Source organism: Dromaius novaehollandiae, chromosome 2 (genome assembly GCF_036370855.1).
Source record: "Dromaius novaehollandiae isolate bDroNov1 chromosome 2, bDroNov1.hap1, whole genome shotgun sequence".
NCBI classification, from domain to species: domain Eukaryota; kingdom Metazoa; phylum Chordata; class Aves; order Casuariiformes; family Dromaiidae; genus Dromaius; species Dromaius novaehollandiae.
In genome coordinates, this window is record NC_088099.1 from 79,874,208 (window position 1) to 79,887,963 (window position 13,756).

A 13,756-nucleotide genomic window follows, 5' to 3' on the forward strand; every position below is an offset into this window, starting at 1 on the left:
TTTATGATAATGGAAGTTGAAGTTGCTGTATCAACTCTGTTTTCACACTGTCTCTTTTGTTGTCCTCATTGGATAAGTTGTGTGGTGTATATTTATGCTTTGGGAATCATCATTTCTTTGTGCCCAAGAATGGTACTGTGAAATCATTGCCATAAGGCATTACTGCACTATTTTTAAAGTATTTCAAACTACAATACTAATGAAACATGTGATGTAGTTCTAAGGGTCAGGTGTATTAAGAAGAGCTATGGGAATTGCATAATAAGACTATCTGTCATTTACTGTAGCAACTGAATAAAAGGTTTCTGTGATTGCTTTATATAGTTCTTCTTCTGTTTGCAAGTTCTGTACAGTGCCTATCATCCTGACAGATAGGTACTTCATTTAAAAGAATCTGAAATACAAATTAGTGCATCAAGTAGTAAAGAAGATAGGTGTATTTTGCTCTGAAGGTCACCAAACTCAAACTTCTTTGAACTGTTAAGGGTCAGAGAACAGAGCCTTCATGGACACATTGCTGTTGCTGCATATGGTGCGTTCAAGTGTAAGTCTGGTATGTCCCTGCTGACCTTAACTGTTGTGCCTGGGGGTAGTCTCACAAATACCTGCAGCCACTTTAAATTCAAGATCCACCACAAATACTTTAGAAGGCAGAAAGAGCAAATGAAAAGACCGTACCAGGACTTTAGTGGGTGTTACGTGGTCCTAGGGCTCGCCTCTTTCTGCTGGGCATTTGGGTTGCACAGTGGCTGAAGTTGCTGTGAGACATTTAGAGTATTCTTATGGAGAACATTTTACAGTAAACAGAGGTTTTGATGATTAGATGCAAGATCTGCATAAGGCACTATTTTGGGAGAGGTTGTGGAAGGGCAGTCATTTATAAGTTTCCACTTCTCACTCCATGAGCTGCCTGCAGTGCATCAATAGGTTTTGTAGCTGATCACATACAATGAACTCATTTTCCTGTGCAAGTTGCCTCACACTCTTCTGTTGAAAATGTAGGCCAGAATATCTCGAAATTAGCTGCAGTGAGACAGCTTACAGGCGCCAGGCAATTACTGCCAGACATGTGGAAGTAGTGCCACTCCAGGACGGGGAGTCTCAGGTGACGTGGGGCTGATGTGATGGCTCCATGGCTCCTGGTGACCCAGGAGATGGTTAACACTGTTCGCTGTGCCCAGGCCTCAGCTGCCAGAATGATGCGGGCAGGCCATGACCAAAGAGCATAAGACATAGCAGGCATCAAGGCATCTCTTATTCAGGAGCACCTGAGCTGTTACTTCCTGAGCACTGTTGTGAGGGTCCAGGTGTTGGTTTTGTTCTTGGTTGCTTTTTCTTATAATGGAAATGCATTGGTAGGTCTGACAGAATTAGGAAACTGTGTTACTGGACACACTGTCAATAGGTAAAATCAAAGGGGTTAAGAAGATGCTTGTAGAGGTCAGTAGTTAGGACAGACATAGTGCTAGCTGGTGTTTTCTGCAGATGTGTATTATCTGCTAAACTCCATTGACTTCTGTAAAAAGTCATCAGCAAGCAATTTTGATCTCCTGGTGCTTCTGAAGGTCTTACAGAAATGGTCAAGAACCTGACAATGGGGAGAAGCAAAAATATTTACAATCCTGTGGCTGATGCTGGGTCTCTGTTATTTGGAAGGGTTAGATTTACAATATGCTGGAGTCCAGCAAGATGGATACCGCAACAACCATCTTTCATTAATAAATTGTGTGATTATTACAGAATGATGATGGGAATTACACTTAATTTGTTATATATCTAAGTATGCATAGTCATATTTGTGTTTTGATTGAAATAAATATATCACACAGATTTCTAAGATCCATGTGCATACCTCTAAGTAGTGTACTGCAGGTCTTGATTTGTGCATTTTTGGTGCTAATAGCAGATGGGACCAATGCCTGATTAAACTCAACTAGGTGAAGGGGGGAGAATTCTATGAATATTTTATTTTTATTTATTTTTTTACCTCCCCTGAACCTCTAGATCCTCTGATCTTCTTAAATAGATGTCTTTAGCCTTTACCCTCTCAACCACTTAGAGTGCCCTTTGTCCGGTTTGACAGTTTTTCCAACCAAAAAGAGAAGGAGGTGCAGGTCCTTATTAAAACACTTACAAATGCTGGGTATTTAAATGTGAGCATATGAATGGGGGTTAATTTCAGAAGGAGTATTTTTTCTACTCAAGTTAATATACTTCTGGATTAAAAAGTTTGCAGACATAGAGAAGTGAATGTACTTTACTCTGTCTTTTAATACTGCTTTTTTACCAAGAAATACAGGAGATGGTTCACATCATTGTTAGCATTCAGGTAGCAAAAATCAGTCATATTGTTGCGTAGGATTGGGATATGTTGAAATGGTAGGAGCAGGTGCATATTAAAAAATGCTAAGCTGATTTTGATCAAAGCTTTTATTAGCCCATTAAAGGCTGTAGCATGACCATTGATTTTCCATCTCTTTCACAGGCAAAATTTGATTTACTTTAGTGAGAAGTAACACAAGTTACTTTTACGCAAGTGCTGAGCACAGGGATGTGCTTCTGAATACTTAGGCCTCCAGATTAAATTCGACCTCATGGACATCATCTCTTTTATAATTGTTTTTGAAAGATGTGCACTTTGTGTTATATATTTTATTTCATTAATTTTCTCTTACTGTCTTTGAGAATAGGGCCATACAGATGTAGTCAGCTGTTGCTTTTCTTTCTTTGTTTTTTTGTCTTTGAACAACCTTTCAGAGAACACCACTTCAGCTATATCAATAGATAAATATATTGAATTGTCACTCGACAGCTATGCCAAAGGACTTCAGAGAAACATTGTATTCAATGTTTATTAATGAAACTGTTGTGCGTTAATATCTGGTGAAACGGTGGAGGGTGAATATATGTTCACAGATGCCAGTTTGAAGTATTGTACCCACATGGCTGCGTATTTCTGTGGGGGCACAGCAGGGGCTGGCTACTCCCTAAGGGACGGGGAGCCGAGGTTGTAGCGTGGCCGGCCAGGAGGGACTTGGCCAGCCAGGACTTCGTCCCACGGTACCCACACGAGGCAAGCCCTTCAAACCTGACAGTGGTGGCCAGGATCAACAGACAGTCCAGACTGTCAGGCAAGTTCATGGTGATGAAGCAGGTCTGAGGACCAGTCAGGACGTCACCTATGGGTTGAAGTCCAATATATATAAAAGAGAAATGTAAAAATATTCTGACCTCCTAAGATCAGCAATTTCGTTTCAAGGCACACATTTAAAATAGCCTCATAACATAATTTGTCCCACCGAGACAGCCTGGCTGACAGTTTTCAGGGCTAATGACTCACTGAGTTAGCGATCTTAACACTGACAACTGTTTAACATAATTGTTGTTCTCTCTCTCTTCTGGTGCTTTGCATCATGAGACATAGGAAATATGCTACGAGAAATTCTTACAACGTTGCAGGTAGCTGTTTGTCAGGTGTTGATGTTCAGTGGGTTCTCTAGGATGCTATCTTTAAAAAAGAGGCAGTATAATGATGGTTTTAGAAAAAACACTCGGGTAGCAGATTGAATTGAATGAGGTTTGAAGTCATTGAGTGGGATTTTAACTTTTTCACTGAAACATGATGAAGCTATACCACTCGTTGCAAGAACTGAAATGCTTTAAAACTGCTTTAAAATGAATCTCAAGGAAAGAAATCTCATAAATTTCTTAAACTTGAGGCTCTTCGCAAAGAACAAAAATGTTTGAAATGTATTATTTCGAACCAGTATATAAAATGTGGATTCATAAAAGTTCAATTAATGCATTTTATGGTAAGATTTTCATGAACATGGAAGAGTTTTCCTAAGGGCTTCCTGTTTGGCTTTTTTTTTTTTTTTCAATATAGCTTGAGGGTTAATAAGCAGGAGACATGAAAACCGGCTTTGGTCTTTTAGAAATTCTTTTGTGCTCCAAACCTGTTTGTACATACATACAGCACTTTTACATAGATGAGTGGCCAATCCTTTATGTTGCCTACACATCAGTACCAAAAATTCAAGACTCTTCTGAGGAAGAACTTTGTGGCGGTCTGATTCACGGACTCCGATGTGCTGGATCAGAATCAACTTTATTCAAGCAAGCAAGCCCTATATATAAGCTCTAGCCCGGATAGGTACTTTCCCACACTGGTTTATGGTACTTTCTATTCTCCTTGCAAGCACCACATTATACCTTCCCAAAGGTCATGTTCCCATCATCACTCCCTCACTCTGTGCGGTTACTCCCTATGTTCCCATACTGCTATCTATTCAGCCCATGGCCTTTGGCTCCTTAGCTCTATCTTGTCCGATCCCTCGCTGTCTGCCCCTACAGAACTTCAGTGCCCAGTTCTGCATTGGAGACCACGTAGAAGAAAGCTAGAAAAGCTCAGCTGATTGGCCTGCATGTTCCAGTGAATATGTGTCTGCGGAAAAAAAAGAAATACTATGTTTCAATGAGCCACTTTGATGGTCATCCCCCGAGAAAGGCAGACAAACAGTTCTCCTGTATTCTGCCTGAGTATGACTTGATTTGCTACCAGTTCAAATGTTTCACTAGGGTGTTTCATAGCTGTGATACATAAAGTTTTGTATGGCAAATCAGAAGAAAAGAACTTCTATTTAGTTCTAGTTTTAAGTGTGCAAACACATCTAATATCACCTATCAGCAAAAGCAACAACCTTCAAGAGAGTCCAACAGGTTTTTGTTGTTTTTTTCTCTAAATTTTGTTACTGCTACATTCTGTTGCAGTCCTCGTACTATTCTGAGCTGTATGGATAAGACCACATCTGTGTTTAGATTCAGTGTCTTTTCTTGTGCAAAAAGGGCTTGAGTTCCCATCTTGTATTTCTCATTGGGAGTGTCTTAATCACCGAGCTATGGGCTATTCTGCAGTGAACTTCTCCTGCTGGTGCTGCTCCATTTTGTTTCATTTTTATGGCTACCACTATTTGGTCAGAGCTGCTGGAAACAACATGGAGCGATCTTTTCTCCTCAGCTGGGGGATAAGTGCTTTTTCTGAGGCCACCAGCGATGTCTAGCTAGGTTTGTTAGAAAGCATAAATACTCAGGTCTGCAGGTGAAGCAGACTGTATATACACCGTTATTTTTCATCCTGTGTAGAAGGGCTGTGTGAGGAGCTCATCCCAGGCTTCAGTAACTGCCTGCTTGGTGGTGCTTAACACTCAACGCAGTTCAGCACAGCACCTCAATAGCGTCCCCCTCAGAAAGGTGGCCATTGCGACTGTATTCGCTGTACACCTCAGGTAAAAACACCACACTTAGCTCAGGGAAGCTTCAGAGAAGCATCCAAACCTGCTCATCTCCCGTAGACACTTCCTTGCCTGCATGCCAATGCTTGAGGTACCACCATTTGGCCACAGGGCAAGTGCTACCACGGCTAAAACCAGACCAAGGCAAGCTCAGAGTAGTCAAGAGATCCCGTGTTGAATACAAAGCCTGTGGCGTGACGGTAAAAACCATCTTTCTGGACTACAAAGGCCCCAAGCAACCTCATCTGGTTTTCCAGTTAGCCCTGTTTGGAACGAGATGTTAGACTATAGATCTCCAGAGGTCCCTCCCAACCTGAATCTTTGAGTCTGTAGTTTTCTTTAATGTTTTTCCCACAGCAGAATGTTGTAAAATACAGGAATACGGTGATTGCAGATAGGAATGGAAAGGAAAGTATCCCCTTGAATCACATCGTATAACCTCAAATGCATGGTGTTTATATCACCAAAAATCCTACCAGCTACTACAGATACTTTCCCAAGTTTCTGATGCTGACTCTTTGCTTACAGAAATGTAACATGAGAAATAATATAGCCGTTTTTTGCTCTCCCTGACTGAGGTGAATAATAGTAATTTTGCAAGAGGAGCGTATGTTTGTTATCAAAAGGTAAATGTTTTGAAAATTGTGTGGGGAGTATACAAATACACCCATTGTCATTTCAGTAGCTTGAGATTACCCTGAATAATGTAGAAATTAATTTTCTCTCCTCCTTTTCACCATCACCCTGCAGTCACTGAAGAATTATTTCTCAGAATTGAAATAGATTATATAAGCATGATGATGTTACAGTAAGCAGAATGTTTATGATTCTGAAATTGATTTTCTCCAAATGTTCAGAATTTTAACAAAAATATGAAATTTTGATTTCAAGAAAAATATAAATAGGTTCCTGTTTTCTACCTGGAGGCTTAAAAGTACTTCTGTTGATTCTACCTTTCAGAATCTCTTCTTTATTATTTTCATGCTAAGTCATTTCACGTGAACTGCATTTTTAACTAGCAGATTGATAGATAGAGATAATGATTTAAAATTAACAGTTTTGTATAAAGGTCTTGTAGATACAGAAACATTTAAAATAGAATATTGACAAAAAGTAGGTCACTTGTTCAGGATCAAAAATGTGAATTTATGAACCCACTTTGAACACTAAGGTTAGATTGGTCCAGTTGTCTTAGTTTATGTTTTGAGCTATGAAATGTTTTAGAAAGTACATTTCACTGATAAATTTGATATGATTGATAATTACATAATAATTTTAAATAATATATCAGTCATTTACTGGTGGCATTTTGAAAATAGATCATACAATATTTATGATCCCTTTCTGCTTTTTCAGTGTAAATTATTCTTTTCATTCTACAGTAGCCATTTAGTACTGTTGTTTCTATTCATAACCATTAATGGTGATTACAGTGTGGTGCAATGTGTGAAAGAGATAAAATATCAGGTCAAATTTAGCATCAGCATTGTGCAGTAAAATAGGAAGCCTGTTTTAGCAGAAAAGGAAACAGCTTGAAGTATAGTATCTTCAATCATATGCCTCTCTAACAGCACTCTGATATGGAAGAATGTTCTTTACTTCAGTCAAAAATCAAGGCATTGTGTGTATCTTTATTAAGTTTCTCAGAAATATGGAGAAGTACATAATAATGATGCAGGTCAATCACTTTAAAATGACAATTGTTCTTTTACTTCTTTTTGTCGATGCCAGTGGTTCAAAGTCAGTTACTTTTGGCCTCCGATATCAGCACTTCATCAGCTGGTAAAATAGAGGGATTTCAGTATCTTTGATCATATTCTTTGTCTACTGTCATTTGTACATTTAGCTTTTTCTACTGATGGTGGGATGTAGGATCCTACTGCCTCTTCTACCATGACTTCCATGCCTTGTGATTCTTCACAAGAGCCCTCTGTGAAACAGGGTTTTCAGAAGAAACAACAGCTCTGGACTGGACAAGTGCTGTTAAGTGCAGAATGATATCGTGAACATGGCCCAGTTCACCACCGTTTTCCTTCTTAGGGGTATATTTACAAAGCTCGGTGCAGCTGAGCTAGACAGTTTGTTTTTCAGCTCTTTACAGCAAGTCTTGTGCTCCCTAAATATATTCTTGGGGACTGGTTTGTCATAAAAGAGGTGGTCTGCAGTGCAGCTACAGTGGAACAGTGTTCATTCTAATTTCTGGGGCATATTTTATTTCGGAGTATCTCTGCAAAATAAGGCTTTTGGTGTATATAAGTGCATATAAAGAAATCATGGACAATAAGTAGGACTTCTCTGACAACAGCAGCATAAATTTTATCTTTGGTAGTGATTGTGCACCAGTTACTGTATTATCCCAAAGATTTTCTACTTCTTTAAATAGTTTAATTATCTTGATAGCATCATTACATGTGCTGTAAAAGTATCTCTGATATTTACTCTGCTTTAGTACTAACTGTGGTATTCGTTCACTTCGATTATATTTGGAGGGATCTCAGGATAACCCACTGGCTTCTATTATACAATTAGGAAACTGGATTTTAATATTTTCTTTTAGGAGGAGGTGCTACAAAATTGAAACATGTTCAATATTTGAGATTAAAAGGTATTTCTTTGCAATATTACCAAATAAATCTGTCATTTGTGGCAAAGAAGATGGTGTCACTGTAATTGAGAAGGACATTGAAAACATTAAGTGGATGGATTTATTTTCTATTACTTTCAATGTATCATAAAAATATATTTCCTGGATATGCTTTTTTTTCCCACATATCCACTGAATTATAATTTTAGGACCCTCTTTTTAAGTGCAGCAAACATTTCAATGAAGTCCTTGGGCAGTTCTCAGTTTTCCTGGCAGCATTTGCTTTTATGTCTTGATTCCATTTCACAATACTTGTTGGTTGAATTCATGCTGTCATACTGTTAGGCACAGCTCTGTTTGTTTTTTGAAAAAGGTTTGAGACAAGAAACGAGCCAGTAATCTTAATAATCTTAATAAATTTAAGATATACTATCAAAGAGAATTCCTGATTCCTTTGACTTGTGATATATATTGCATTATTAGAGGAAGAAATAGCATCACTGGCAGTCTAGCAATCTACAGGAAGACACTTGTATTCTTCACTATTTTGAAATGAACGGTTTATTAGCAAATAACCTGAGAAATACGCTACACAGGGCAATAGAAACACCTCAGTTCCTGCAGATGATGTTTTTTTCCTAGCTCAGGACATCATAGAGAAAGTCATTTACCATTTTGCAGTGAAGTAGCTGAGATTTCAGCTCTTTCTCTAAATGTGTTGATCACAGCTGTGGTCATTCAACATCCCCAGATAAAGTGATGAGTCATGCTGCTTTGTTTTAAGAGTAAAATGTATAGCTTAAGCAGATACTAATTGCCACATTTTCATAATATACTGATAAATCTGAGGCAATATACAGCTAACGGGCAAATGTTAATTTTTGTCATGCTATCTGCAATTTTGCCAGCTGAATTACAAAAACTAATAGCTAAAATGCATTTCTTCTCAGAAAGAGAATTTTTTTTGATAGCCAGTGTAGTTTTCTCAATTGTAACTATTCCCATAATTAGTTGCCACATTTTTTAAATTGTCATTTTATTTCTAAATTGAAATTATTTCAATCCAGCTAGGATCCCTTTGTCCTTATTATGTCTTTTTCAGCTAAGAGCCCTCTACATTAAAAAATCTTCTCTACAGGTAGGGATTACAGGGTAGTGTACCTGCAACAGCTATGAACAGATTTTGATGACCCAGAAGCCTCTTTTTTGTTGTTTTTTTACTTACAGATCTGCTCAGTCATGTCATAAATATCCTTATAATATTGTTAAATAGCTTGAACATCTTAAATTTGTTCCCTGTACTCAGGATTTTCCAGATGTTTGATCATTCTTGCAGTTTTTTTCTGAACTCATTCATGTTTGCCTATATCATTTTTGTAGCAAGCATATCTGAACACACTATTGTCAGCAATGCTCTCAGTAAATATGCTATAAAGAGGCAAAGGTCCATAAAAAATCTTTTTACAAGTCAATAGGCCACATTGGCCTTGTTATCAGCAACATCATGCTGGGAGATACTTCTCATTCGGTTAAGTACAGTGAACTTAATATTCTTTCCAGAATGATCGCTTTCTAATATATGGGCCTTCATGTTGTAAATGGGTGCTTTGATCCTGGGTAAATATCCTTTGGGTATTTTAAATACCTTCTGTACAGCCACACACAAATAGCTCTGTATTTTTGCAGCATTGTTAATCATCCTGTTATTCTTTATGTCATTTCTAAATACCTTTTTTTTCTTCAAGTGATTGTCCATGTGAGCACTTATGCTGGCAGCGCACACGTTCTGAAGAATTTAAGCTGGAGAATTTTTATCCCAATATGCTCCTGTCTCCTTCCTCCACGCTGTATCATGCAAAGGTGCTCAGGGGAGAAGCTAAGTTGGAACATTTTTTTGAAGTTCATATCCTTGCAAGTGGCCTGCTCAGATATTACTTCTAATCCTTTTCATATTGTCAGCAATAACCTTTTCCTTTTTTGCAATATCCTGTTTCTTTCCTTTCTTTTCTTCCACCTTATTCACAGTTTCCCTGAATCAAAAGGGCTTCAGGCTGTAGGAGACACAACCCTTTTGTCTAGGAAAAAAAACAACACTGGAAAATATACTGTTTCCAAGTGCTTTAAGCCAAAAGTCCATTCCAAGGGGTAGGTGTCAAAGCTAGACGCCCACTCTGCCACATTCTAGGCATTTAGCTATATGCGTGCAAGTTCAGCTAACCTGTAAGAACTGCTGTGTGTAGAAAGACATAAGCCTCAGCAGGGGCTCCCCCTCTCCCTCCCTTAGGAGCTGCTTTTAAGCTGAGGTGCTCACCCTTGGCCCTCACCTGAGATACACTACAGCGGCATTGCAGCCATGCCTGTGCGCAGCCTTTTATCATGGTGATGCAGACCCTGACCCACAAACTTGACTTTCTAGCTTCATATCAGACCTGCCCATCACTATGGACTTGGCTATCAGTGGCTTACTCTGGTGGCTTATTCTGGTTACCATCTCCAGACATGAGCCTGACCCTGACTTTCTGATATGACTTCATAGCTCCTTGTTGGTGAGATCCTGGGCCCTCTCTATGACTCTTGACTTCCAACTTGATTTCCCTTGCAGAGCAACCTATCCTTTCTGCTCACCGAGAGTAAGAGAGAATCTAACAATTCTTGTCTGGAGCTTCATCAGCTCATTTTCAAATGCCCTGTGTTTTGGCTGTTTCTTGTTTTTTAATCCTGACTCTTCTTTGGGACAGAAGAAATAGACATCTTCAAAAACATTTTGTGTATCTCAAGCAAGTGTTCAGTCTCCTATGAAATTCACAGGGAAGGTGTTTCCCCATCACTATCCACTCCTTTTGACCTTGAGAACTTCCAGCCTCGAAGGGATCCCTCCTAGCTTTGGTGTCTCTACCTCAATTTTGAGAGGTTACAGGTCTTCCAAGGAAGGCCAACAACAGAAGGAGGCGTGGGAAATACCTCAGTGCTTGACAAACAGTGGCTCCCATGAATCTACCCGATAACACTGTCATGTTGGATATAGGACTCTCTTTCCGCTCCTGGCCTTTCTTGTTCCAAAGCCTGGATAATTTCTTACAAAGATCTGGGTAAGTTTTTGGAGCAACATTTTCCTACTTAGTCTCATTTCACAATCACTTTGTGCAAACTGAGTGTGAATACTTAACAGCTACAAGACCTATCTGGTCCCAAGCTGCTACTTCTGTGACTGATAGGCACAAGTCAGAGAAGCAGACCCGTGTTTAACTGCGAAGCAGGCTTTTCCCCAAGGCTGGCTTAGTCAAGGAAAGTCTTCCATTTTTTTTTCCATTTCTGCTTAGCATGAGACAGTTCTTCTCTGGCCCCTAGATGCTGACTAAACGTTACCCTCAAAAGAGACTGCAGGCCTTTTCTGTGTAGCCATGTGACTCACAACTGCCCCAGACTGACTTCTAGGCTGGTTGTGCATAACGCCTGTCATCCTTTATTTCTGACCTGACCCTTTTATCAGTGGACTTAGGTATTTTGTCTGAATGTGGAGCACAGCTAGTCTGCTGACTTCTTCCTTATCGTTGGCTCTGCTCTACATAGAAGAGCAAGCCCAGCAGGTTTTCTAAGTACCTGACACAAAACCTCTTGTACATTGTCACTCTCTTTGATCACTTTTAGAATCACACACCTATAGAATAATTTAGGTTGGAAGGGGCATCCAGAAGTCATCTAGTCCAACCTCCAGCTCAGAGCAGGTCTAATCAGATCACAATGCTCTAAGGATGGTGGTGTTCAAACCACCCTCTCTGTGAAACCTGTTCCAGTATTCAATCACCTTCATGCTAAAAAAAAGAATTCATTATATCTAATTGGAATTTCCCATGTTCCGGTTGGTGTCCATTGCCTGTCATCCTGTCACTCTGCCAAGAAGAGTCTGGCTCCATCTTCTCTGTATCCTCCATCAGGTAGTTGTAGACAGCAGTATGGTCCCCCCTTAGCCTTCTCTTCTAAAAGCTGAATAGGCCCAGCTCTCTCAACCTCTCCTTGTACCTCATGTTTTCCAGCCCCCTAAATATCTTGGTGGCCATTTGCTGGACTCACTGCAATATGCCATATCTGTCTTTTACTGAGGAGCCCAGACCTGGACACAGTACTTCAGATGCAGTCTCGCAAGTGCCAAATAGAGAGGAAGAATCACTTCTCTGGACCTGCTGACTACAGTCTTATAAATATAGCCCAGGATGTGGTTGGCTTTCTTTGCTGCAAGTGCATACTGCTAAAAACACCTACTTTCTGTGCACCATGAGCTGAAAAAATGGATCAGTGCTACCAGGTAAACATTTTCAGAGTAGATTTCTCTCATCCATCCCTGAATTTATGACTGAGATTCATGTCGCATACATCAGAGAGAGTTCAGCAGTCTTGCAAGTCCACAAAATAGAGTGTAAAAGAGAGAATGCATTAGGGAAGAGGCTGTATTACATTCACTCCTATTTAAGGTCTTCACATATTAACCCTTCTAACCCACTCGTTTCTGGTTCGGGTAGTCAAAATTGGATAACTTATCATCTCCTTCCCGAGAAAGATTTGCTTATGTCATAAATGTCACTTCAAGAGGAACGAAAGGCAGTGGATACCTCCGCTACCTCCATCACACTGATGATGTTGGTATATTGCACTTAACTGCAATCTACAGGTTTGTCTAGTGAGCTGCAGTCGGTAGCGGAAGATCTGCCTTGTAAGACCCAGAAATTATTTGGCTCTAAGTCAGAGAAGGCCTTAAATGCTTTAAAGGAGACAAGGACCTCTAGCAAGAGTAGTTAGGCAGTCACACTATATACATCCAGTAATGCAGGGCCAGTAGGTTGTTCCTGTTTTAGTCCTTCAGTTATCAAGCAGATTCTGAGATCTTGAGAGCAGACTACCTGTGAGAAACCAGCTGGCAATACATTCACCAAATTCTGGCCAGTGACTTTGCAGGTGCATGGAGAATTATAAATCTCCTATTCTCCAGTCTCAGTCTCCCTTTCTGCCACTGTTTATCAGTTCCGTAGATAATTGTGCTGCTGCTTAGAATAGTGTCATTTCCTACTTAGTGGTGCTGGAAACCCTGACTAGATACTGCAGCATCTGGTTCTTGGGTTTTAAATGATGTCAAAGAAGAAGATCCTTATGGATAGGAGAACAGAGTCCATAAGTTTCCACAGATATCAATGTGATATACTTTTTTTGGCCTGAAGTGTTAATAGTTTGCTAATTCTTGAGTAAGTACCTCTGCATTTCATTCTAAAATATCTTCTAGAGTTAAGAATATCAATTCTCTATCTACTTAGGAAGACTTCATTTACAGCTATTTTGGGTTTGTATGTGCCCATAGGTTGTATTTCAGGTTTCTGTCAACTACCTAACAGGGTGTTTTCTTAGCAGATTCATTTGGCTTTTTTCCACTAGACAGAGATCTGCTATTTGTCGTGGGATCCGAATTTGAGTTTGATTAGTGTCATAGGAAAATCATTTGAGCGGTAGCTTCTTGTCCTGTTTTTCAGGACAAGGTCAGACACTGAACACAACCAAAGTTTTGTCAATCTTTCTGTATATTTTCTCAGATGGCATTCATCCTCAGCAGAGGCAACTGTGCATACTGGCTATTGAAATGGCTTTGTCTTTTTGCATACAATGTGATTTCTTGGAAAGATCTCTTGGGTTTTCCCTTACAAAGATAAATCCTTCCCTTTCCATTGGAAAGGTCTTTGGATTTGGCAGTCTGTACTCCAAGACAGTGTTCGGATTATGGCAGTCTTCCTCATTTGGTGATCAGGCTTCTTTTCAGGCAGCCTCTTTATTTTTGGGGTATTCCTTAGCATCCTACAATGTGTGTGTGGACACTTACTCAAAGGAGAAAGAAAAGCTA

General features: G+C 39.6%; 1 protein-coding gene across 3 annotated transcripts in view; it reads left to right on the forward strand.

The window, feature by feature from the left end:
• The window catches only part of ADCY2 (adenylate cyclase 2), a 200,900-nt gene that overhangs the window by 93,651 nt on the left and 93,493 nt on the right, over positions 1 to 13,756 (forward strand). The gene's annotated exons all lie outside the window — the stretch shown is intronic.